This window comes from Monomorium pharaonis, chromosome 9 (genome assembly GCF_013373865.1).
Source record: "Monomorium pharaonis isolate MP-MQ-018 chromosome 9, ASM1337386v2, whole genome shotgun sequence".
NCBI classification, from domain to species: domain Eukaryota; kingdom Metazoa; phylum Arthropoda; class Insecta; order Hymenoptera; family Formicidae; genus Monomorium; species Monomorium pharaonis.
In genome coordinates this window covers 2,966,472-2,993,400 of record NC_050475.1, presented here as the reverse complement: position 1 = coordinate 2,993,400, position 26,929 = coordinate 2,966,472, and the positions used below count along the sequence as shown (strand labels likewise).

Here is a 26,929-nt window from a genome sequence, read left to right as displayed (position 1 = left end):
ATTTCATTTAATGAATATTTACGAACATAAAAAAGCCTCAGATTCACAATACCTATCTCGTTAAAAGTTTATGCTTCCGCCGCTTCTGCCCCCTTCCCTCCTCTCTCTCTCTCCATCTTTCTCCTTCTCGAATTTCTCATTTCTGCTTAGAACCTGAAAAATTCAGCGATAGCATGTGCACTCGCATCGCGGAACGAACGAGCCAACGTAAATATACGAGTAGCATGCTTTTACGGGGGTCACATGTTAAGCTTTGCGGACCTACGTGGAAAACGATTCAAAGGGCCAGAAATGACAGGTGAATTCGAAAGCCGATTCCTCGGGAGCGACGACGTGACTCGCGAAACGCGATAATCGATCTCTCGGTCGGGCGCGGCGGCGGGAGGGTGCATACGTGCATATCGCACGCACGGGGGAGACATCCGGCTCGCGGCGAGGCGCTGACGTTTCCCTCAGCGTTTTCCCTCCTCTGTTACATTCGTAATTGGAGATCTTCGTGCCGAAGAATCCGATAATAATTCCACCGGATATCATCAGGCAGCTGCAGCATATACGTACGCGACGCGTTCGCGCGACACCCTTGACGTTCACGTCTCGCACGGTAACTTACGAGCACGGCTCATCTCTCAACTCTGTCAACTGTCATCCCGCATACGCCCGCCAATTTTTACACGCTTCGGCGTTATCTCGTGTAAAACGCTTTCTCTCTCTCTCTCTTTCTCTTTCTCATCTCCTTCCATTAGGTAACGCTATTCGGACAGTTGAGCGTTCGAATAATGGAATTTCCGCCCGTTCATTCCATCAAGATCTTCAGTTTAGCGCGAGCTGAACAACGCGCGCGCGCGCGCGCTCATCTCTCGGGGGTGGCGCGGTGTGTTATTTTTCATTCGAGAGGACGGGGGAGGGGGAGGGAGCGAGCGTAAACCCGACGCGACGTTACGTCGATCCATCTCGGAGCCCGAAGATAGAGCCTAACGACGAGCGGCGTGGTCCTTTATCTTGCCCCGCGTAACGACCCATGATTATTTACCCTCCACACCTTCTTCTTCTCTCTCTCTCTCTCTTTCTTTCGCGCGCGTACCCCCGGCGCCCGGATGGAAATTCAAAAGACCGGCGAGCGGCGCTGCAGGATGTTCATCCCGCGCGTTCAATGGACCGCGAGAGTGGTGCACTCGATCTTTCCTCTGGATGCTAGGGTATATGATGGGCTGAAATTGCACCGGCAACGAGTAACTTTGCGCCATAATGAAAAGAAGTGTTCGCGATCATTTGATACGACGCACAAGATAGCGTTGCGCCCGGCGGGCTCTTCAGCGCGAGCGCGCGAGTTCTTACTCGTATCTCACTCGCGATTAAGCGTAGCAATTTTCTTTCCTCTCTTTCCTTCGTTTCTTTTTTTCTTTCTTTCTTTCTTTTTTTTTACATTGTTACCTCGATATAACTGCTTCCGTGCGATCGGAGTAGCGAGCGCGATGAATTTATTGCCCGCTATCGAACGGTCGCGCGACGGGTGATAGCTCGGCGAGCTTACCCTAGCGGTAGTAGTAGTTTTCTGAGAAATGGCCCTGCCAATGGTCACGCGGCCTCCACCCGCCCCCAATGTGCGGAAGGAAAAATCCTGTCGTCGCGAAACGCTCGGTCGGATTCGGAATGACGAATGCGAATATTCGCACGGTCGCGCGCGGAACAAAGCGGTCGGAGAAAACGTCGGGTGGGGAATTATTTGTGCGGCGGCGGGCACTCGCGCAGAAATCAATGACGAAGAGCTCGAGATTTATGGGGGCGGGGGGGGGAGGGAGAGGAGAGGAGGGTGTGGGATGCGATGAAGCAGAACTAAGGACGAGGAGGACGAGGAGGAAGAACGACCGCAGCACCTGCAACACAACGAAGATAGCGCGTGCTTATCGCCGCGTCGGCGATAACGCCCGATGAAGTATCGCGGTTTAATAATCTGGAGGAAGCGATCGCGCTGAATCGACGCGCGGCGAGACCGCGGGGAGAAAAAAAGTGATATACGGCGACGGCCACCTATATTCGGCAGAAACGCTGATTGCGTGGCCCGTCCGTCGCGGAGTCGAACGCGCGTCGGAACGCGATCGGAAAATTATTGCTGCTCCGGGCGCTGCAATCAGCGTCCCTATTGCTAATATTTTTTTCAAAAATTTTATCCATCAAAATCAACTCTCTCACTCTCTCTCTGTCTCTCTCTTTGTCTCTCTTTCTCTTGGGAACTAATTGTTTCTAATGGCTACAAATTCACTGGAAGATATGAACAACGCGCCGAGTAATTTACGGTATTTTCGAATTAAATCTTTCGTAAAATACCTACGTTGCTGCAGTGTTTCGAATGGAAGATACATTGTAATGTAAACGTCCCAGTTTCTCGCGCCTCGTCGTCTATCGACCCCTGGAAATGCAGTCTCTCCCGCACTCCCGCGGAGTGCTAACTTTAATTAAGTGCTGATAAGCGAAAACGCCGGGGGAATTTATTTCGGATCCAAAGAGAAATATTACAAGTCCGTTACACACTCTCTCTCTCTTTGTAAATATCTTGGCGCTACTTAAGCGCTGTCTGGCTCGTAATCAACTGCAAGTAATAACGGATTTATTGCCGATGAAGGTAATGTCTACCTAATTTTCGCGTGAACGTTAACCGATATCATCAGAAATTCCATTGCGTTGCCACTATGTGATAATTTTGTGCATTAATGCATCCTGTTCACGATATTGTCGTAAATGAAATTTATCTTCATTACTGGGGAACAAATTATTTGCTGCTATATCCGTTCCCGCGGAAGCGTATATATATTTTTAATATTATGTATAAAACCCATCTTAATAAGTTAATAAGTATTTTTGTAAGAGTAAATTTCTCGAAACATTTGCACAAACGCTTTGCCAGTTTGAGAGAGATGGAAGAGAACAAAAATATAAATGTATTATATTCAAGACATCGTAATGATTTTTTTATACCGAATTACCGAAATGTCTGTGACATTTTTCCGACGGCGAGTTCAATTATGTATTCGTCTGCATCATTAATTTCCAGGGGACCATTAAAGTAATTATTGCGACCCAATAATATTCACCCGACACTCATTCATTCTACACAGTTAATTAGTGCAGTAATTACATTACATACGCACGTGTATTAAAGTTAAAACAACGCTACCTAAACGAAGATCTATATTTATTTGTGACGATGGCGTAAAATTATCAGAATAAAGAATAATTAATTACCTACGTTAATTATCTCTTTCCGTTCGAGCTTGTTTTTTTAATAATCCAGAATAAAATTACATTTCCAAAAATATATATTTAACTTTAGTGAACGTTATTTACACATCCGATAATCTATTTACTATAAAAAGCTATACATATCTTATCATTTAAAAATTAAAATTCTTATTATTTGATTTAAAATTAAGCCGCAAGATTATTCTGCGCAAAAAAAGTTTTTATTTTATTTTCCGCAGCTTTTAGGAAATGAGTCAAAACGTAGATCTCTACAAATTTTACGTGTACTTTTTTTAAGCCGACACGTTAATTGTGTACAATTTTCTATTTTTTTCAATTTTTTTATATCACTATAAATATTATAAACCTTTTTGCTTTCATGACTATATTTCCCCTAGAAATGTGTATTTTGCATATTATAATTATACATATATGCATTTTTCTCATTGCGGAGGGAAATGTTTTTTCGTAAGATCCTCAACATGTGTACAATTGTCCGGGTTTTCGGATTGCTTGATTTAACTATTTTTATTGCGAGATGCGCGAACGGAAAAAAATATACGGTATACGCGAAAAGTCTGAATTTTTCATGAGTCGTTTCCCTACGTACGGAGATTACAAATTGGAAAAAATTGTGTCCATAGTTGTGGACGTTGTAGAGGCAAAAAGATTAAACTAGCGACGTAGCGAGGGGAATAATTAACCAGTCGTCCGTCGGTCGGTCGGTCGGTCGTTCGGTCGGCAGCGGACACATTTTTCATCTGACCGCGGCGAATTGCATTACTCGATGCCGCATTAATTAGTCGCATCGTGGCGACGGTGACGTGATTGCGCATGTCGAATCCGCGCGCATCGGACAGCCGACATATGGAAAATCTATCTGGGCCGCGGGGACGCACGCCAATCCCTTGTAAAATGTAAATTCTCCGCGATTAACTCGATTAATCTGCCGCACCGATCGCGTCTCGATAGCGTTGTTTTCGCGCAGTCGTTTCGAGATCCAGATCGGATTTCGTTCGCTTCCCTACCGGGCAGAGATATTCGCAAAAGCGTGTGCCCGCGTCAGACCTCGTTCGTCAAACGGACGTGTTTATGTTCCAAACCATCGAGTAATCATTGACTTCCCAAGGGAAACTGGAGCACAGCAAATGTTTCGAGCCTCAAATTAAAAGGAAAGAAGCCTAATATTCCAATAAGATCCCCTTTGCAGTTTGGAAGACGAAAGGGAGTAGAATCTCCGACAGCTGCGCTTAACGATATGTTCTCAGTCGCTTTAATTTTTTTCCCTCAAGTTTTTCGAATAAAGTATTCCCTCCGTACCGTTTTTCCTCCGTTCAAAGTATCCTGCTCGATCCTCGCTCGCGAATAGCCCCGTCGTCGCTGAAATCCAATGCGGCTCGGCTTACCCGTTGCCTCGTGAGGCGGCTCTACCTTCGAATGGGTTGAAGAGGCAGCCGAAGAGAGGATTGAGGGGAGGAGAGGAGGTTGCCTCGAATCCTCTCTGAACAATTGAACGATTATCGGGAGATTTGCTGCCGTTCAGCCGCGATTCCAAAAGATGGCCGCGTGTCTACTCCACCTTGTGAATTATTCAATAGTTCTGGAACGAAATTTTATCTACCCCCATCTCCCCCCATAGCTTGTGTAATTTCCTTCTGCTCGCGAATGACGACACGTTGTTAACACAATGTGATTTGATGTTTATGGGAAACAGAACGTCGGAGACGAATTATTATCGGTGCTGGAGAGAAACGAGATGAAGAGGTGCATTGCCTCTGATAAAAGCAACAGTGTCGGAAAGGATTATATTTTTTTCTAAAGGCTGAATTGGCACCTTCGTCTAATTTGCCACTCTGATGCGGTAAATAACACATTTGCACGGTTTTTATTATTTATTCGAGCCCTACAACCCTAGATTTATTTTCCTGCCTATCCGTATTTCCATTTATTCGTTTACCTATTCCTACCTACCCGTATCCCTACCTACCTACGTTAATTTTTAACACCCAACTTTTAATATTTCTTTTTTTTTCTTCCGGCCAGATTAAACTCACCTTTCGCTGATCCTAGCCAAATCCATTCTAGCTGCATGACAGCCAGATAACTTAAGTAATAAATCAAACAAGTACACTTGTAAAACAAGTACACTATTAAAACGTGTATACACTTATACACGTTTTAATAAAAAATGCAAACAAAAAACATTTGGAACAACGAATCTATGAATTGTTGCATTTATCTGCACTATTTATAATACATAATACATAAAGAGATATTTAACATAAATTTCGTAGATTCGTTGTTCCATAATATAAAAATTGTCACTCACCGATCCGATGCGCAACGAGCGGAGTTATTCGGCCACGAAGCTGCGATGATACTGTAACACACAAATATAAGATTCAAATTAAAACAGTGCTTAAAATAATAAATATTTTTGAAATTATAATTTATATATTAAATATTATATTGTATATTAAAATGAATAAATAATAAAAACCGTGCAAATAAAAAATATTTACCCCAAGGTTGCTCCGCTGATGCCCGATGCCCTTTCTGGACCTCCTCCTCCTCTCAGAACAGGCTGTCCTTTCTTGTCACGAGACACTCGCGAAAAACACTCGCGATTATTAAAGTCACAATCGCGCGAGGACTAATTGAAAGTTCATTTACTTGAACGGCACTCCCGAAGCAAACACGACGAACCGGCTACGGTTCGTTTTCAGTTCAATCGGTCGGCACTCCCGAACCGCGTTAACGCGGCGCGACGAACCACAATTTTACGATCGACGACGTAATAGATTTGTTTTTTATTCCTGCACTGCTGCACTGGTGCAATAAGTTAGAATAAGACAAATATATTTTTTCTCATTCTTACTTATTGCATTAGTGCAGCAGTGCAGGAATAGAAAACAAACCTAATAAGTGCAATGGGTACTGTTAGCTTCCCCCACAGGCATTCAAGCCCTCGGGGTACTGAGCCCTCCCACCACGACAAGGTCGTACCCGTGGGAGGGAAGATTTCTTCTGAACATCTATGCAAATTTTAATTCGCTTATAAAAGAAAAAAGGAATGCCGAGCATACATCAGGCTATCACTGTGAACCAAAGGGATATGGATACTTGAACAAGTTTTTTTATCAAAATATTTGACGTGTAAAATGCATAGATATTATAGTCATGGCCATAGATATTGTAGAAATAAGTAAACGCCAAGTAATTTATTTTACATTTTATATATTGTTTGATAAGTGAACTTTATTGTTTTCTTTATTTCATAGAGCTTTGTTGCAACCTTACATTTAAGATATCACAATAAGCGGAACTAGTTTATACCATTAAATACTTGTAACAACGATCAATTATATATCGAAGCAGATATTTCGATATTCTTAAAGAAATAACACGCACAAAATATTATTAATAATTAGAAGAATTATTAAGAATTATTTAATTCGTAATCCGCTAAATAATAATTCGCTAAATCCTCGCCAAATATTTTCTTTGTATTTTAATTAAGTTATTGCTGTATATTTACAGCAGTACTCGAGAATGCCTTGAAAAAACGTTGTCCTTCATAGAATATGTATGACAAATTTTTAAAGAAATAATTATGTAAAAAAAGTGAACAATCCTTTAGATATCTGACGTTAAAAAAAATTATTTTTAGTAATCGAGATCCGGGAGCGATCCGTTTATCTGACAGGGAAGAATCTTTATATCAAAGCAGAACAAATTTTATCAAAAGAATCAAATATAGAATAATCCAAGATTTTTAATTAAACACCCGAGATGTCAGTGCTAATAATGAGTTGTATGTTTAATAATGTAATTATAAAATAGGACGAATCGCGGAAATTAGAATTTTGTCGCTCGACATAAATGCTCGACTGTCAGTCTTTTCACTGTCACTGCTTGCGATCTTTTACCCATTGTCTCGCGCGTTTCGCAGTCTACCCCTTCCTTCGGTTAAAAAGCGTAGATAATAATACGCAGCCACAACGTATTTGTACAATTATATTACTCAAATAATAAAAAATATGATCCAACCATCGCGTTAATTTTAATTTTACATGCCGATGGATAAAATTAGATCTCTTGATATAATTTGATCTATAACTTGATCCTTGATATAAAGATTGTTTCTTGGGTCAAAGTATTCGCACGTATATGAAAAGGTGAAAAACTTTTAACAACTGCGTTTGTCGAAATGTGTTACTGCCAGGGCGATCCTTGAGATCAATGACGTTAGAAGAAAGATTATTTGTTAATAATGTCGAGGCCTGGGAGTGATCTATTTAACTCACAGTTACCGCGCGCACATAATTATGTAAAATGAAGAATGTTTAACAAATATTTTCGCATTTTGTACTCTAAAATGTACAACTGCAATAACAATGTCTAGACGAAGCATCCATGCGCACATGATGTATATAGTATACTATTAATTCTTATCATAATTTTGCAAAACATTTTTGCAAGAATAGTTTGGTTTCAATCGGTTTTATACAGTAGTTTAGCTTCGATCTCGCATCTAATCATGTTTTACAAGTATGCATTACAAGTATTTACACTTTATGGATATAGGACATGGAACAGAATCAAAGAATCGTAAACATAACATGTAAAAGACCCAGACAATTTTACACATTAACATTGTTTACGTAATTCGAAGTACATATATGTTTCCAAAAAAAAAAAAATCACCGAATTAATTTGAAACTCTTCTTGGTGATTAAAAAAAAAAGTGAAAATCAATATGATGGTTTTCACGTAAAAATTCGAAAGCGTCAGCATATCTTTTTAAACAAAAGCGAATAAAATGCGATGCTTAGTGCTCACTTGGCGCACGAAATTTTTGTTGGTTTTTCGGTTGAATTTCGGTTACTGGCCGGGCCGATCGTTTTACACGTGCAAAACGAAAACCCGCTAGAGGCGTTATAAAGTGACGGAGTTTACGAGATCGCATAAACGATCGACGCAACGCGGCATCGGATCCGCGAGGACTTCCCGTCATCTCTTTCGCCGGTTATTACCCGATAAACTCCGATAAATTTTACGATCGATTCCCGAACGTCAGCCGACGTTCAATGTCGGTAACCGAGCGAGATTTTCCTCTCTCTTTCTCTCTCACTTTTCTCTCTTCGACTCATGGATCTTCATAATCGAATTTTACATAAAAAGACTGCCTATCTTTCATGGCTGGAACAATGATAAAATTTTAAAATAACATCTGCAAAAAAAATATTGTAATTATCGTGTCAATAATTACAAGATACTAGGCATCGTAAAAATTAGAATATTATTCAAATAGCAAGTAGTAATTACCGTTCCTTAATTTTTTTTAAATAAAAAAATAAATTTCAGCACACGGCTGAAATAATTAGAATATCAGGACTAGACCGTACTTTATTATTTATTATTTTTATATTTTATAATTTTTAAAATTGTTATAAATTTATAACAAATTTTTGTGCAACACTTTGCTTATATCTCTGAGAAATGAAATTTTTATGTTATTCGACATTATAATGGGGAAATACTAGAAACTTGCTATTTTTGGCTAGCATAAAAAAAAACGCGAAAAAAAAGTGTCTTTTGCAGCAGAATAATATAGCGTGCTACACATTATTTATATAGCGTACATAAACCCCTCAACTTCGTTACTTTAAGTTTGTAAATCTACGTAAGTTCTTTCTTACGGCACTTACTTGGCACTCGGAATAATATTACCCATTATTTATGTTTTAACATTGTTTCCACTGCGCGAAGAGAAAAGTGACTTCGTTGAAAGCTACGAAATCTCGGTTCTCAAATAAAAATAAGGGACCGACCGGATGAAGCCGTATCGCCTATTGCGCGAGCGGGAACAGTCTGGAACTTGGAGTAAACAGACAGAGTACTTGGCCGTATACTTCTGTTGTCGTGAGAGGACGACTTTCGCATAGAATATGCAAGAGCTCGTGCCCGCTGCAACGTTTCCGCAGTTTTTACCTTCTCGCTCAGGGATGACTGATCTCCACAGTCACTTGGGCTTAGCGAACCCACAAATCCTCAATGTATTGCGGACGCTCGCGCACATTCGCACATCGTGCGCATACGTTTTTGTGAGTAATATATAGTAAATGATAATGATAAGCTAGATAAACGATAATGAACTTTGAGGACAAGTCGAGACAAGATGCGAACTAATTTAGGAATAATAAGAATAAGAATTAAATTCTCTACACAGAAAAAGGTAGTTTTAAATCTGCAATAATTTTCTTATAAGCAAGAATGTAGAGAAAGAATCTTCCTTTTCTTTTAAGAATTTGAGAATTTTAAATTTTAGTAAAATACCATATTTTATTTATTTTAAAATTAAAATTAGTCTATACGTAACAGCTTTTTTCTTCCCTCGTGAAAATTGTTATTGAATAAGAGTGAATACATTTTTCTCGATTAAATTACATAAAATTTCTTTATGTGAATAAGTTGTGTCTCTGTTCGAGATTATTAAATTCCTTAAAAATTTTACGTTCCTGCTTATATAAAGAGAATGTTTTTTTCCTCTCGTGTTCGTTGCAGGCGCGACATGATAAAAGTTAATGTTTACTTTTTATTTCTACTTAATTAAAATGGGAGTCTTTATCTCCGCGTTGACTTGTAATTTTATTTCAAAGCTTCGAGGACAGCAAGAAAACTTTCGAGCTGCGAGTGATGTTCGCGCCTCGCTTGACAATAACGTTAGAGCTGCCGCGGATGCTGGATACACTTCATAACAGAATTTATTAAGTCGAGCGGGGATACGCGATACCGTGACGTGCCGCGCGAGGTGTTTACAACGAATCCGTTTTAAAACTAACGTAACTTTCTCGTATACGTGCCGGCACTTGACAATAACTTCCAATCTCGCGAGCGTCATTTATCGAAAGCTCCTTCGGAAGCGATACGACCCCTGCCGATCGTGGACGGTGGATGCGATAGCGTGGACAATGCATCGCGTGAAATTTAAATGTCACCGTACTCGACGAGCGGTCCGGCGCGGAATGTATATTCCTTTAAACGACAGCGAGCGCGAATTGTGCTTTAACGTAACAACGTGTTACGCGCGTACAGGAGACGATACGACACCGGAGAGGCGCATCTTGTATCGCGCAAGAGAGGTTTCTTGGCCTTACGATGGCACCTTTGCGCACGGCGGACGCGGATATCGGGCGCGTTCTTTGTTAAAACGCTCCCCGGACGCGGTCCGTAACGGCTTCCGGTTACGAAATTGCAGTGGATTTCCGTGAATTATCGGCCAATAGGGTCCGTCATATCGAGCCGGCAGCGCCGCGCTATGGTTGCTGCAGTATTCCTAAATCTTGGGATGAGAGCTTCGACGACGTGACGGCTTTTCGCGCGAACAGAGGCGCCGTCGTCTGTCCCGAGGAGGACAGTCGTCTCGCTTCGTTAAGTTTTATCGCAACCTCGAGGCGAGCAAAACGCGCTCCCGCCGCAGCTTCCGGGCTAGACGACTTCAGAGAAATAGTTTGCGTTGAGTAAACTGTTGCCGCCGCGTGCGCGTTTCTCATTTGGGAATTAGTCTGCCGCGCGTGAGGAAGGAGGGAGATAGGAATTAGCAAATAGTTCTGGCGAACTTTATCGACGAAATTTTCGGCGCCGCCGCGCAGTCGATTATTGTTCAGCGGGAATCTCATTGGGTGCCATTCTTTTCGCATTCTTGCCAAAGTAGGTACGTCGGATATCCCTGTTTTTTTTATTTTCCCTTTAAATTTTGTAGCTGTCTTGACAATTAAACTATACAGGTCTCAATAAAAGTTGAACGGAAAATAAATATGAAATAAATCGATGTTCTTGATTAAATTAAAATGATTTGTGTTAAACTTATAACAGTCTTGTTGTTATATTACTTAGAATTATGTTAAATATTAATGTTAACTATATTTTCAAGAGTTAAAATGACACAATTTATATGTAAATACATAAATGTTTGGTAATATATTTTATATGTTGAAGTAAACAGATAAAAAAAATAAATAAATAAATATAATAAATATAATAAATATTTATAACAATTAGAAAAATGCACGTCCTCTCGCGAATGATCGATCGGTCGATTATACGTTACGAAAAGATATTTCCAGCCAAATTTGGAGGAAATCGTATTTTGCGTTTAGGCGTGAGGCACGGAAAACCATAAAAATTAATTTAAAAAATTAATAACAATTGGTAAATTACAAGTTTTGTCGCAAATGATCGATTATGTATTATAATGACTAAACCGTATGTAAATTTTTCAAAAAGTTCGTTAGAAATCTCATAATCAGATAATTTTTAACGTTTGATTAAATGGTGCCCCCTGGAAATGCCTATATGACATTCGGTCGCTCGGCGTTTGGCTGCTAGCTTCAGCTACATCTTAATATTCAATTTTTTGTGTTAATTTCTTACATATTATTTATGTTATGTTTTAACACAAAAAATTGTATAAACTGAAACATATAAAATGTGTTAAATTTAACAAATTTAACACAAATTTTTTTAGAGTGCAATTAGATGTATGTGTAAATGTTTATCCTAGTAGAGCCTTTTAATTCCGAATGTATTTCAAACTTATCGTACGTAAAAGTTGCCGCGTACTTTTGCAAACAGGAATGCATAAAAACAATTTAATTTCGTGTTTCGCACTAGAGTTTATCGTGCAGACTATTTGTCAGAAACTGTTGCAGTAATCCCCAAATTTTAGTAATAGTTTACAATACGAACACATAAACTGTTGTGCGGGATTTCAAAATTGTTAGTTTAATGTATCCCAGGAAGTAGATCATAATAACAGGCCAATTGTGTGCCCCGCGCGCGGACTTTTAATTAAACAGATGCCATTCATTTCGGGACATATGAGGTTCGGTTACAGCTCGCGTAAATAAACTGTTGGCTCGTGCAAGACCGTTTATCGCGGGTTGCGTATCTATATTTTGGTTATTAATTTGATGCATCACGGTAGTTGATTTCAAAATGCGTATTTTCAAGCGAACGATGAACGGCAGTTGCAATTAATCGTATCATCGAATATTTAATAATCCAAATATAATCTACGAATGAATATTCAAAATGAGACATCGATAAAAAATGCACGCAACGCTGAATAAATTCGAAAGTAATTCCTTACGAGTCTCTCGTAATTGCGATAACTCGTCGATTCTCCCGTGAAACTTCCACCGGAAATGTAAAAATAACCCCGATTAATGTCGTAGATTATTTCGAAACCGACCGATCGCGAATCGAATCATCGTTGTCATCATCTTTCTTCGGGATGGCGAGAGAAGAGGAGGGAAGGTCTCCTTTTAATTTCCCGGCTGAAGAGGTTTCGGCTATAGCGCGCTTTAATTTCACCGAGTGAATCTGAATGCCGCTTTGTGGCAGGACCGCAACGACGGACGACCGGAAGAACGGAGAGGGGGAGGGTTAACGACGGAAGGGGTGAGGAGGGGAGGGGAAAATACCGACGACGGATACACGACGGGCAGGAAGGCACGGGGTGGTAAAAGTTTTGCGCTTCGCCGCTGAAGGTTCGGGCGAAAGCACTCTTCGGGATTCCGGAGACTTTTACGGCGAGTGACGGCGACGGCGACGGCGACGGCGACGACGGAGCGGAAGGGCGTGAGAGACCGTTAAAACGGGGGACGACAATGGGACGCGGGAATAACTCGCGAAACGTAGTTGGCGAAGCCGCATCGGTTTTCGTTGGCGAACGGACTGTTTAATTGTTTCTCCGTTCGGCATTCATTTAACCGGGGAGAGGATGGTCCTCTCCTCCGGATGAAAGCGTTCGCGCGTGACGCAATGTCGGTCGATCGGTCGGTCGGTCGGTCGTTGAACGGCATTCAATAGCAGCGCGGACTTAAGCATTCAAGATTAATTCTCGTTGGTATTTCGAGAACCGTCAATGCTGCCTGCATATAAACTTTATTCTTAGGTAGGGAAAACGAGAGAAACCTCCGAACTAACGTAACTGATGATTATTTTATACCGTGGCGCGCTGTTGTCCGTTCGTTAAATATATATTTCAGGTGGCAGCGATGTCTGATTTCTCCGAAAATATATTTTTTTATTGGAAACGCTATCGAAATGTTGTTCTAATAATTTTTCTACTACACGTTGCCACTTCGCGGAGAGGAACGTGGTTTAATATCATTTAACCGTGAAGGATCGTTCTTTCTCCCGCCGACGCCGACAAGTTGTTCGATCCGTCCGAAAATAGAGCGGAGAAAAAGCTGGAGGGTTCTATTTCTCTGTTTGCGAAGGGACGACAAGCACTTCTGCGAAGGCAATTAAAACTCGCCCGCGTTGGTCGGAGACGACGCGATCGGATCTCGGAACGACGACGACGACGCCACGGAGGCGACGGAAAAAGCCGGCGTCGCGTTAGGTATACCTACGCGAAGGGCGGCGACGTCGTCCTACGCCAGATCTCTCGTCCTTTTCCCTTTTCTTTTCTCCCGGCCTGACCGCGGACCGTGTGCGGACGGACTCTTGAATTATCGCCTTACGACTTACGACGCTTTCCGCGTTGCGCTGTTAATTCCGCGACCATGCGAGATCCTTTTTGCCACTTATCCAACGACACGGCGACCTCTTACGACGACAAGCACGCGGGTTTAATGCGAATTACCGCGGTGACGTTTGTGGCGAAACAAGGACGTTTGAACGAACGGGGATTGCATTTTTATTCAATCGGCTGAATTACGCGTTACAGCGCTGTCGCTATTAACAAAGATTGACTTAAAATTGTATTCACGTGGGTGCAGAAAATAAATCGTGAATACGAATTTTTCTAAAATGTTCAAAAATTGTTAATTACTATTAATTTTCAGGATTGTTTCAACCGTACAAATGTCGGAGATTGCCGGACAAGTTTAATTACATCTTAATGGAAAATTTTAAGTTAATACAACAGATATATTTATGAACTGTGAAAAATGTATACAAATTTATTTATAATTTCTCTCAATCAATATAAAATTAATGACCTCTTAGCGAAAATTTGAATTACATATATATATTTTTATGTAGGTGTAAAACTGAAATTAGTAGTAAAAGATGCATATAGTCAGACAGGATTATACATCAGACGCTGATACGGTTACCGATGTTTAGCCTCGTTTTTATTGTTCGCTTTGGTGATATTTAACACAATATATTAAAATATAATTCTTTTTCTATTTGTAGGTATAAATTATTGCATAAATTTATTTATTAAAGTATTAAAATTAGATATGGAATTTATAAGAGTTTTAATCGAACTATTTATTAAACTTTTACGCTCTGCTTATAAGCCGCCAATAAGCTATGAAGCCGCATTAAAACCGCAGCTCTATATTAATACCGCACATAAATTTAATAATAAATACTGATCGGCATTTAATCGGTAAGCCAAATATATTTGACGCTCCGTGGTATTAGCATGAATTTTGCTTTACGTCATTCCGAACTCCTGCATACACGTTATTGACGTAATACGAGGCAACGTGTAAAATGTTCGCAAATTAATCACGGCTTTCATAAACTTTCCCGTTTGAAATGCGGTTAAATATAATTTTGGAATATCAACATCAAAATCGGGACTTTTTACGTGACAAAGTCGAGAACGGAACTTCAACAGTTCCTTTCAGTTATTTAGCTATTGGAAGATTGGTCGATCGATTTGAAGCTTATTTTGGATAATATTTTATTAATGTTTTCTGCATTTTACATTCTTATCGACAAGTTGATGCCCGATGTAAAATTTTAATGTCAATTTTTATTTCTCAGCTTCTAAATTCTATTATCAAAGCGTCTAATGTCAGCCACTAGAAATACAACTGTCTTAATCCAAAAAGACGAAAAGTAATCGGGAATTTGAATTTCTGTTAAAGAATCGCGAGTGATCTTTTTCGACGGAGAGAGATCTCCGGAACCTCCGGTATTTTTACGGGGCGTTTGTCTTTCTCAGAACGACCCGCGGATAGCCATCCTCGGCCGGATATCGCCCGCATGGCCGTTAGTCTCTCGAAAACGAACGTCGAAGTTCGCTGCAGCCTCCTCCGGGTAATGCCGGCATTAGCAACTTTCGGCCGGACCTCCCGCGGCGGAAAATTGCGAAAGTAATAAACGGGCGGCGCGTAGGAGCGCCGAGGAGAAAGAGAGTCCCGGCGGAACGAGGGAGGGAAGGGGTAGGGAAAGAGGGAGAAGCCGCATGAATCGGGTTGTCGGCGTACGGATGAAACACGCGATCGCACAGACACGGTGAGCCGCGTCTGCCGCGCGGCGCACAGGTATCCTGTCTGTCTCGTGTCACTTTACCACCGCGCGGCGGACTCGCGTTTCCTGAAAAATGCACAAACTTGCCAACGCGCATTTTCGCGCTCGCGATCGCGCGACGTCCGTCACACGCCGCTGCCGCTTCCTCGCGCTGTCGGAGTGCGCGAACAACAACAACAACAACAACGCGACACCTTGTATCTGTCCCGACCTTTTCATCTTTTCCGCGTGCTGTGAAATTCCCATCGTTGGCTCTCAGATCACCGCGGATGTTTCGGAGCGGAAAAAGCCGAGGACCAAAACAATTACCTTGAAAAAGTTTCTCCGTGCTGCGCCTCCGCTTTGTTGCCGTTTTTAATATTTCATATTTCGTATTATTTGGAATTATTGCTATTGTTGTGAAAGTCTGAAAAAAAAATTAAGGCGTTTTGATTTTAGCTCAGCGAGCATTCTAAACTCATTTTCTAACTGCATTCATAAATCCGGATTGACCCTCCATATGCTCTTTTCGCGGGAGAGCGAAACTGCGCTTCCGGCGGATTAAATTCAGAGATGCGGCTAGTGCTTTGGATGCAAATTATCTTAATTCGCTGTCGGCACCAATTTCGCGGCGACGTACCGTAAATTTGTAAATATTTGCATCGCGGTTCTGATTGGAAAATTCCAAAACAGATTCTGGTTCCTCGGCACATTCGAAACTGTCGTCGTCGACACTTTGTCTCTCTCTCTCTCTCTCTCTCTCGTCTCGCGAATTCGTCAACTATTTACCGAAGAGAGGGACCCATGACGTTAATTTATAGCGTCGTTTTTTATAACGTGCCAGTTTTTTCACGTCACAGAGTACATCGCCGCGACGGAATAATTGCGAAACGCGGGGAAACGAAAAATGTGTACGGCCGATATTACGGCGTGCATTAATTTCTGGTGAAGAATGCAGTCCCGCCACGGTGGCATGCTAACGCGAAAAACTGCCGGGCTGTGAAATTAGGTAAACGATGGCAGATAATCAATAATTTTAATTATCATTCTTCCATAATTTTAATTATAATTCTCCCACCCCCTCTTGCAATATAAATTGCACGGCCTGATATGAAGGGAATAATTCTGGTGTTTCTTTTCGCTTTCACGGGGGGCGGGGGGGAGGAAATTGATTTCAAATCGATTAAGGGCTTTACGGTAAAGAGTGCATTCAACGGGGGCCACGGGGTGCGCCACGAATATTATTATTCTTGAAAAAAATTGGTTCGTTGTTATCTTTCAATTACTTGGCGCGCATAAGTCGGCGGATTAACGTGGTTTTATTCGAATGAGGATATTAGCTCAATTTTCCATTCGCTTCGCGCGATCGTAGGTCCGCTTCGGCCTCAACCTTCATTTAGTAGTCGTTGAAACGAGCTCGTCTTGCGAAATACGCGAAAAAAAGTGCACCCGCCAAAGTTTCCCGCTGATTAAAGGGTTTGCCCGCCGCAAATCCGACCAAAGTACCGAATTCAGCACATTACACGTAAGTTCGAGCGCGCGCTCTATATCGACAAATGGAGTTACACTCTGAAAACTTCTGACAAACCGAGATCGTTATTTAAAGCGAGGTAAAATATCCCGTCGCGATATAATTATATTTGACGTTGTTATTTAACAAGCAGTTCGGAATCAAGTGAATAATTTAGCTTTATTATTCGAGAAAATGTTAAATTTTATTTCGTCAGTTTATGTAGTTTGTATGCCCCTGCAATTTTTAATTTTCCACTTCGAGCGATAACACCGGTTCGCTTTTCTCCCTCATCGCTCCTGGCGAATTAAAATATTCTATATTGCAGTCACAGAAAAAAATATTAGTCTCATATCTACAAGCGTTGTTATAAGCGGGAATACAAAACCTTTAAAGAATTAAACAATTTTGAACAGATATGAGTATAACTTGCTCACGTGAAGAAATTTTGTATAATTTCGCCGAGGAAAATACATTAATTTTTACTCAAAAATTATTTTCGTGAGTGAAAAGGAAAAAAATATCAAACAGAGAAAAACGATATCTTTAAACCAAGAACTAGAATTTTTTAAAACTATTAATTATTAAAACAATCTTATAATCTGTATCTTTAAATGACTATTATAATATTGAAAGAAAAATATAATATATGACTGAAATTTAAGATCAAAGAAAATTTTTAAATAAAATTTTATATTCTTGCTTATATTGCGTATAAGTGATTCTTTAATTGATACTAATTTTGTTTTGTAAATTGTAAAAGAAGGCATTTTGTAAAAGAAAGCATAATTATTTATACCCATTGACGCGTTACCGTTTAAGATACCGCGCCGGGATCACCCCCTCGGATATCGTGCTGTCTGAACAGGAAAAAGCCTCAGTCTTTGGGAGTAATCCCTTGGAAACAATCCTCGGAAGAAAAATCTTCCGAAAAATAAACTCACGGATAAAAAGAACGATATAGGTATTGTTTTCTTTCTAGGGTACGTGTGTTTGCGCGTGTGTTTACCCCGCGTTCGCGCCATTTCTCCACGCCCCTCGGACGTGCGGGGGTGTTGTACGACCCCGATTTTCAGTTCTTTGCGGCATCAAAGTTTTTTCGCGGAAATTTATCTGCTGGCCGCGCGGCGCCGGAACAGGCACCCGGGCGTTCTCTCGGGGGGCTAATTTCGCCGCAGTTTGTATTCGCCATTACGAGGCCCGCCGGCAGCCCCCGGTGTACTTTTGCGCGAAAGACGGGGAGGTACCGCCGCCGCGCGCGAAAACAGGACGGCGCCATTAATAATGCACACCGCCGTGTGAAGTAGCGAACAATAAATAGAGAGTGCAGTAAATTTTGCCGAATGAAAGTTTGAGGTGTATTACGAGTTGAAAGATGGCCCCGAGATCGTTCTTTCATTTTACGTTTCTCCGCATGTTTCTCTCCGGGTGTAAATTTGCAATTGATACAACTCTGTATCTTTATTTTAATTTATTTCTACTGTAAATCTTTATTTACGCATACTGTCCTGTAAAAGTAAATCCTTTTGAAACTTTTTATATTTTTTTTGACGGATGTTTTCTTACTTGATTTTACTCGCGAAGGATCGACAAAGTTAATCGAGTCTAGGGAGCGTGTACAGCGTGTTTACATTATCCATCATTGAAACGTGATGCCGCTTTTATGCGACGCGACCGATGAGATTCGAGTCGTGTCGGGGGTCGATGTCGCGTTCCGAGAACGTCGATTTCACTTCATTTGTAATTCACGAACGCGCGCGCGATCTTCGCTTCCCCCCCCCTCCCCCTCCCCGCCACGAGTCACCCCCGTTTTTTTGAGAATTTACTTCCCGGAAGATGTTGCTTCCGAGATTTTTCAGGGATTAATTTCCCCAGGGATTGCGTTGCTCATCCAGGACTGGGAAATGCTCCATTCGTTACTGAAGTTGTTCGAGTGTGACTCCGTGTCCCAACTTGGGCAAAATGCAAGATGTGGCAAGATGTGGAGCACTGCGGAAGCCGTGACCTTTTTTGAATCCAATTCCAGATTGTACGAGTTAAATTGAAAAAAAAAGTTGAGTATCGCACATTGTTAATTTTTTACGTGCGATTGTTGAACGATTGAAAAAAATTCAACTTTTTATTACAAATTTTATTTCAATTTTATTACAAACTTTCTTTTTACGAAATCGTACATTTAATTATCGCCGAATAGAATGTGATTTTTAAACGAAAACGCGACTTCTGAATATCCCATCATACGTTCGAGATAATAACGTTCGTAACAATTTAATGCCCCCAAGCCTTCTAATTGTTTCACCTTTAATTTGGATCTCTAATTGGGATTAATGAACGTACGTTGATCAATGCGATCAATCGTGTTTTCCGCTGATTGCAAGGAACGCCATAGCTGCGGGTTTCATATTCTCTCTGCCTTTCGTTTGACGCTAAATGTGACAAATTGCCCCTGCAGCGTGAGTTGAAAACCAGAGTGCATTTTTCACGGCGGGAAAAAAAGCACGCGCGGGTACCACGTTGCATGAAAAAAAAAAAAGAAGGAGAACGTCATTAAAAGCGATGACACTGTCAAGTTGAAAAAGCGATCAATCCCGATCGCTAAATTAAACTTGGCCGGGAAGACGCGGCCAGATACTAGAGTTTTAATACTATCCTAGAATTACGACCGCGCGAGGAAACTTTGGTAATTTTTTAAAAGTAAAAGAACACAGGCTCCGCGCGCCTCTAAGGCGCAGCGTCTTGGTAAAACGCGGTCAGCCGTAAGAAAGTTTCCGGAGCGAGACTGCGGCGCAACTTCTTTTTTCCCTCCTTCCTTTCTCTCTCTCTCTCTCTCTCTCTCTCTCTCTCTCTCTCTTTCTCTTTCTCTCTCTTTTTACATTTGGTTGGCCGGATCTCTGAAAGGCGTCGGTAAATGCGCTCCGTAATTTGCCTCGCCGGTGATTGCGAGCCTTCGCGATATCCGTTCCGAGCGCGATGTCGAGCACGCTCCACGAAGACACAAGGTGAGAAGGGTATTTCGCCGGGCGAGAAAAGGGTATTTCGCCAGGGCCAATTCTAATCATCCTTTCTACGGCTCGCGAGAATTTTTGCGCCTCCTCGCAATTTTCCACGCTCGGCGGTCCGGAAAAGTTTCGCCATCACGTCGACTCGCATCGCATCTCGCGCGTTCATACGGAAACTTCGTCCGCTACTCTCTTTTTCTCTTTCTTTCTCTCTCTCTCTCTCTGTCTCTCTTGCGATCGTTCGTGGTCGTCGATGACGACAGGAAGAACCAACGAAGTTCAGCGTGTGTGTAATATTGCGCGTCCGTCTAACCGAAATTCATCCCGAGGCAGCCAGCCAGCCAGCCACGAGAGATCGATATCGCCTGGTATCGCTGTCGAAAATATGCAAGGCCGCGTGACCGTAAGATAAATCGGGAAAGTTGCTTGGAGTTGTCGAGGAGGGCAAAACTTGGTAAATTGTTCATTGTTTGTCCGCTTTAGACTTTGACGTGGTGTTGACGTAGGTGATGTGTAATGTTTAGAGACACTTTTGCCCCTGAGCTTACAAGATATTCCTGTTTTTTCGTCGTGTAGTTTCTTCTTACAGATTTCAATAAATTTCGCATATGATATAATAAATATCATATATAATTAAAATATAAATAATGAAATATAATTAAATGATATATAATTAAAATATAAATAATGAAAAAGTATAGTAATTTATGTTTGAAAAAATATGAGGATAATTTTAAAACTAGAACCGCGGCATCAAACGTATACCTATTTCTACCATTTCCTTTTGTTTTTATTTTCTACTCCTTTAATATTTAAATAATTACTCTGAAAATACAAAATCCTATTAACAACAAATCATATTAACAGTTTTTGCAATGTAATCTAGAAATCATTTTAATAGATTTGGTAATAGTTCTAGTGTTAATTTTTATGTCAAAAGTAGAAATAGTGTGTAGAATGTTTCAGTATATAGAGTGAAAAAGATGCTAGCTAAGAGGCGCTAATTAATGCTCTGATTGCTCCATCGCGCTCCCGAAATCGAGAACGGAGCGCTTCGGTCAAATTGAAAAATGATCCCCCCAACAAAGTATTGCTATTTCCTCACCTGTTGTCAGAGAATTGCAATCCGCGCACGTAGTCCTCGCCGAAGTGACAAGAACGGTTGGAGACTCGTACGTGATAAGGGTTCCTGGTGGCACGCGGGTCAGCCAAGGAGGAGAATGGATGTGGAAACGCCGGCGTTTTCTCCCGAACTAATTATTTTTGATCCCGGACGGGCTGGGACCCGGACACACAATGGCCGACGGGGTTTCTTTTGTAACCGGGCGCGATTAATTCCGCGCGCGGCGGAACGTTACCCCGGAGACTGCTCGTCTCAGTCCAAGCCATCCCTCCCCTCCCCCCTCCGCCCCTTCATCCGCCGTCCTCTCTATAGGATTCCCCGACGACCGAAAAGCCCGTTCACCATGCAAATCCGCCGCGCGCCTGCCGCCGGGGATTCCCATTAAGGTTCTCGGACCTTTTCGGAACCCCGAACCACCGCCCGGACAGCTTCTTCGGATCACGTCCTGCTCCTTTTCTGCCTGATGCAAGGACGAGGTCGGACGACGTGCATTTGTCTCGCGGCTCCGGCAGCCGGACAGGTGACTGGGAAAGGAAAAGAGAGCTGGCGAGGCCGTAGGTGGTCATCATAGAATTCCAGAGAATAATAATGGTAACGAGAATAATAATCGAAACAGCAGTATTTGAGATAAATTTTTAATAATATGCTGAAAGCACGATGTTCAATTAAAATACCAATATATCAAATATCAACTTTTGGAAATCTCTTTGTAAATTTAAATTTTGACGATTAAGAGGAAAGAGATGTCAATAAATACGTGATGTTGTATATTAGCTTTCATATCAAATTCCTTCTGTAACATATATTGCGTTGCAAATCGCTTAATTCAAATGCTTAATTTAATGTAAATATAATGATGAATTACAACGAGAGTAACGGATCGAATAAACACATGTTAAAAATCCGTATTTTTAAATATAGTATAATATATATCCTTTTTTATTGATGTATCAAATAAAAAAGAAGTACACGAAATATGTAATTCCTGTAGGAGTTGGTTTTCCACATAGGAAAATATATCGAGCGGAAGACGAAATGAAATCAAGACTACGCTTGCGCTTGCCAATATTTTTTTTTATAGCATCGATAAATATCATTTGTTAGCCGTGTGTCGCATCAATGCTCGCGCCCGCTTTGGATGTCACAGTCGATAACTCTCCGGCTGTCTTGCATATAATGATTTTCTAGCTCGATTTATGGGAGGCTACTACTTGCTTTCTTTTCTCGCTACAAACAGCCGGCATAAATTCACATTGTCGATAAACTTCGGACTACATTTGTCTTCACGATTATTTCGTCTCTTCGGTAAACTAAGGAAATAGTTGTGTTTGACTATTATAATCACTATTATATCACACAAGTTTTTACAAAGTTTATCCTTTTCTGTTTATTCTTCTTATTCCTCTTTTCACTCGCGAAATCTACTTTTTTTTTATAAACAATTTTTTTTTATCGGTAGATAAAATGTGAAAGGAGATTGATGGAATACAAACTGTTAAATGTTTTTATAACATTTGTTTATACAAGCAACGTGAACACGGCACACGCACGCAATGTTTACACTACAACCATATACAACCTACATTCCTACATGAAAAAAAATCTGTATTCGCAGTATCACTTGTCATACAAATAATTTGTATACACGATAAGAACGGGTTTGCTGAAATGAAAATAAAAATCTAAAAGTTCAGCTAGATATAGAGCTGAAAATAATAATTTTGTTGAATCCTCAAAATAATTGTGTCAACATTTTTTACAGACGTTATCTCATCGCGCTTGAGCGTTCTGTATAATTATTTTGCTGGGCCAACAATTTTTTTTTTTTAGACCTGCGCGTATTTAAACTAAATTTCTAGAGATTTCTGCAAAACCATTCGTTCTTTGTAATTCAAAGCATCTCTGTGCAATATTTTGCGGCTTGTCACGGGGGGTACTGTTACATTATTGAACAACTTTGCGCTTCAACACCGCGGCAAATACACCGATCGGCGAGGTGGATCGCAATTCTAAACGGCGGAATAGCGCCATAGATGAAGTAACACCGATGAAATTTATCGTTGAAAATTTCGCTTCGACAACTTGTCGCGCGAGTTCTCTAACGAGCGAGATTAATGACGGCGGGCCGTCTGAGCCCGGCGCTGTAACGCGGGGAGGAAGGGGGAGGGTGGGATAACAATGTGTTGTAAAACTCGCTCTGACGCGGCACAGGATGCAGCTTGTAACGATACGCGAAGGTAATCGTGTCAATTATTCTTCCACGGCATTTATCTCGCGCCTTTCAGGCTTTCACAATGGCAATCCACGTGTATGATTTCGTAACGCCGCCATTGATTCCGTGTTCCATTCACTGATATCGGAAATGTATCGGGATACCTGTATCGCGAACGCGGGTATCTCTCCCCGGCCCCTTTTGTCTATGGTCGGGTCCCCGTCGATTCCCAACGATAAATTGTATATGAAGCTCGTAGTAGCGAATAGATTTGATTCCCGGGGCTGTCAGATAAGCGAAATTCATGGCGGCTTCGAGAGGCGAAAGAAGAGGGAACGGTGCGCGATCGCATCGACAATTTATTTTCCTATACTCGCAATAGAATCTACGTAAGTAGTACGAGTCGGCCGCGATGCCGGCGGAGCAGCCTTCTTGGCGTTCTCCCGCCGGCGGAGGAGGCGTTCTTGACTTATGCATTAAGCCGCTGCACGTACGCCAACGACGGGAGATCCTCTGCAGTATTCATGCACGCGCAACGCGTCCGAAAGTAACACCGCGATGAATTGTTTACGAATATTACAGGTGTACGTACACGCGGTTTTTTTTTCTTCAACATTAACTCGGAGCGTAATCCAAAAATGATATCGCGCGACGAACGGGAATTACGTTTGTCTGAATATCTCGCGGAAAACCTAGGCGCAATGTCGCGACGGCGAAGCCCTCGCGCTTGCTTTCTCGCGAGGAGGGTGAAGGAGGCCGCGTCTCGAAGTGGCTGCATTCCTACGACATCGCTCATACGGCTGTAGCGAAATCTCTCGGGCGCGTATAAGGGGCTGCAAATACCGCGTAAAACGCCAACCCATCCACATTTTATCCTCGAACTTCGGATACGCGGGACCCGCGCGCGCGCGCCTATTCGTCGGCGCGAGCTTTCAAGGGAATTGCATTAACAAGTCTAAAATAATTCTCCGTTACAGCCTTACCGGGATCTCAAAAAGAATCCCGTCTCCACTTCGTTTCTCTCGCCGCAGCTGCTGTTTTTCCTTCTTTTCCCTTCTATTTCCTCAGAGCAACAAAACCGTATTCTTGATCACGAAAGAGGATTGTTTCCGATTAGACCGTTTCCGTGTTAGCAAATCAAAAAAAGAAGTTAATAAGTGAAGATGTCGGGTACATTGTGTATTCCTTGATTTTTTTTTACATTTTCGTTTGTGTATAAAAGCTAAAATAATTTAGCGTCCAAAAAAGATTATCTTTCCCTTTATATTATATTACGATTATTTGTTATGTCAGAAAGAGAATAAGAAATGCCAGTTATTGTTATTCCATTTTCGTTCTTCATGTATATTCATCATCCCGCGCGAAAGTTCGGGTACCTTGCCCTACGTTTTCCCTGTCTGTCCCTCAGTATCCATTTATCTTTTTCTTTGTTCTCTCTCTCTCTCTCTCTCTCTCTCTCTCTCTCTCTCTCTCTTTCTCTCTCTGCTTTTTTTATTTGAGCTCCTCACAGTTTCGGTGGAGCACTTTGCTCGATGGCAAGACGCTCCAGGACGCGCGTCCTCCGAAAATCCGATTTCCGTCACGAGCGAGCTTAAGGCGATCGGTCGATATCGCGGGATTACTTGTGTAACCGCGGAGAGTCCTACAGTCGAAGGACTACTCTTGCTTCCGTGCCGGAATGGTCATTTTTCGAGATAGACGTCGGAAGCGCGCTTGCTCGCTCGCTCGCTGTTTATCCAATTCCCTCTTCTAATGCGCCGGACGTTCTTCTAGCGGCTAATGGCGGCAGGATCGCGTGGCTTCATCGAATTCCAAATAGGTCTTCTCGTGTTCCAGGGATAAAGATCCTTTGCGGTTCCCGCTCTGCACAAGCAGAAACATCAAAAGGCGAAAGATGGAGGGAGCCACGAGGTTCGCGATGTTTCCACGAAGAAAGTACAGAAAAACATTTGACACAATTTAAATTTTAAAATTGTAATGTAAGGAAACGCCAAATGTTATTTTCGCAATAATGAATTTTGTCGTGCGATCTGTTTATTTATTAGCGATGGAGAACCGCGGGCTATTAGTATACGAGGCGGCGCCGTTTAATGTCTGCTAATTTATTCCCGGCTTTAAATTCCACGACTTTCCACGACGGTTTCGCAGGAATTTGTGAAAACCAGAAGTAACGAAACAGAAGGGGGATATCGCGCGCGATGAATTAATTGTTGGACATCTTAGCGGTGCGATAACACCGGAGGAACCTGTTAATTTCCTGCCGCGCTGAAAATACGGCTATTTTATGGTAATTAATCTCGAGCGATGTTACAGAGGTTTTTATATCTTAATTATGCATCGTCTCGACGTAATATATTTTGACGAAAACTCGCATTCCTATAAAGCTATAATTTAATTGCTTCTATAATATCTATATATTTATTGAAACTAATTATACATTAGTTTTAATATATTAATGTCAAAAAAGATTTCGTCGATGATATGAATTTTGAAAAGCGTGAAAAGTTATAGACAAGTATATATGTTTTTTTGATCATTGGTGTAGATTGGAAAACATCTTTTTACATTTTATTTAGTTTTGAACAAAAGTTAAAAACTATCGCTATTATTTGTGACAGTTCGAAGTTTGAGAGCGCGAACACAGAATTGCTTTTATTTACATTACCACATATATACATTACTCGAATTGTATCCATCGCGGAAAATTAATCGAATATCTGTCCGCTGTTGATTCTATAAGTTGCAGAAATACAGATCCATACGTTTCTCCGGGTCCTTCAGGGATATCTATCTTGTGTCATGTGACGGTCTCACACGTTTGATTCAGATGAAATAAAGCTAATGGTCCCTGCCTTTATGCCAAGCGGTTTACTCTTTTTTTTTTATCGTAGGAATTCCCTAGTAAGTAACAGACGGAACCAACTTCTAATAGTTTTTTTTATCTCTTATCCTTTCACACGGCGCATTCCTCTACACGATAACAGCGCATTTCCGTGTTTATTTTTGTATTTTGATGGAACACGATTTCCGGCGTGCGACTTAAATTGTATCAAGGTAAACGACATTTTATCAATAATCTATCATATTATTTGCGCGTTCCTGAATCTAATTTACACATAATTTACTCGGATTTAATTTATGGAAACGTCAACGCTTTTCCATATTTAGAATGTAGCTGCAAGAAACCAATAATAAATTAACGATGTTCAAGGGAAACCGATAATTTACTGTGAAAGGAATAAAACAATTTCCTGTGGAAAGATACGATATATATTATGATAAAAAAAACGGTCGCCCGACCGATTGAGATCGATATTTATCAATATTATATGCGTGCACCAGGTTTCTATGTTAGTGAAGATTTATTTTCGCGCAGTTCAATTTCCGGACAACGACTTGCGTTAGATTTCGCTGGTTTCCATTTTACGATATCACATTAATCTTTCACATTATAGTTACCCGTATCTTTACGATGTCCATTTTCAACTTACGATGGACAGCTAATAATTTATTGCAATGAAAATAAGGAGAAAATATTGCAGAGATTATAACAAGTTTTAACGAGAACATAGTCGGCCGATATT

The 26,929-nt window shown here is 41.2% G+C and overlaps 1 protein-coding gene and 1 long non-coding RNA gene across 2 annotated transcripts in view; one reads left to right on the top strand and one right to left on the bottom strand.

The window, feature by feature from the left end:
• The window catches only part of LOC105838345 (cadherin-87A), a 191,554-nt gene that overhangs the window by 117,475 nt on the left and 47,150 nt on the right, over positions 1-26,929 (top strand). The window lies entirely within an intron of this gene.
• On the bottom strand, positions 5,063-11,253 carry LOC118647209. Its single transcript, XR_004964520.1, has 2 exons — positions 5,760-11,253; positions 5,063-5,617 (listed from the first exon to the last, which is right to left on the bottom strand). It is a non-coding gene; the product is annotated as an uncharacterized LOC118647209 (long non-coding RNA).